At 33.2% G+C, this 1,075-nt stretch overlaps 1 protein-coding gene across 4 annotated transcripts in view; it reads right to left on the reverse strand.

The window, feature by feature from the left end:
• LOC106870514 (RNA-binding motif, single-stranded-interacting protein 2) overlaps positions 1-927 on the reverse strand; it is a 158,947-nt gene extending 158,020 nt beyond the window's left edge. For all 4 annotated transcript variants that reach the window (XM_052977257.1, XM_052977258.1, XM_014916630.2 and 1 more), the window contains exon 1: positions 776-927. The gene's annotated coding sequence lies outside the window, so the exon portion shown is untranslated. The remainder of the gene's footprint in view (positions 1-775) is intronic.
• Positions 928-1,075: the final 148 nt, after the last annotated feature.

Below are 1,075 nucleotides of genomic sequence, written 5' to 3' on the forward strand. Positions count from 1 at the left end.
TATATACACACACACACAAATACACGCACGTTTATATATATACAAAAACTCAACTGTGAGTTTTTGGCTAAGACTGTTAACAGATACTATATATTTTGTAAAATTTGTTTTATAAAAGTATATATTTAATATATATATATATATATATATATATACACACACACAAATGTTAAGACATATAAGGATAGCTGAAGCAGATAGGCACACAGTATACACGTTATATATGTGTGTATACACACACACGCACATGCACAAACGATAGTGATTGATCCATAAAAAGGCAATGTTATTTGTTTTTTAAAAATCTGCAGAGGAATATATACATTTTTTCCCAGATCCATAACATTCAGTAAATAAATTCCTACAATGCAATAATTAAATACAAATGGCTAATGTTGTTGCTGTTGTTTAGGCGCAGGTAAAAACTCTGATCGAGTAAGACATAAGACCAAAGTGTCATCCCGCAATGACCAAACCATCCTTTCAGGTGATCTAGCGATATATATACACATATATTATCTAACGTAACTTTTCTTTTCTTTATAAACTCGAGGGTGCGTGATATGTGGGAGATATATGACTGCTGTTTCTAGCAGTTGGAGTGACCACGTAGAGGCTACCTCGTTGGCTCCGAGTGAATAATTTTGCTGTTGTTAATATTATTAGTGTTAATGTTATTTGTTTGTTTAGACGTGTTAGTTTTATTATTATTATTATTATTCTCTCTCTCGCGCTCTCTCTCTCTCTCTCCTTTCTTCCGTATGTACACGATTACCTTTTCCAGTCTTAAGAAGTCCTTAATATTTTTCTTCCGTCTTCCTTCCTTTATAGTTAATTTGCCTTACGCCTGGGCAGGGCACCCACGAACGGATGCTGCAGCAGTAAAAGAAAGAGAGAGTGAGAGGGATAGTCAGAGAGAGAGAGATACGAAGAGAGTAAGGGAGGGAGAGAAAGTGAGTGACTAACAGACAGATCGTGAGACTTTATGCATTTAACGTGGTTTGTGTGTGTGTATATATAAATATATATGTATATAAATATATATATATATATATATATATATATATATATATAT

Source organism: Octopus bimaculoides, chromosome 27 (assembly GCF_001194135.2).
Source record: "Octopus bimaculoides isolate UCB-OBI-ISO-001 chromosome 27, ASM119413v2, whole genome shotgun sequence".
NCBI lineage: Eukaryota > Metazoa > Mollusca > Cephalopoda > Octopoda > Octopodidae > Octopus > Octopus bimaculoides.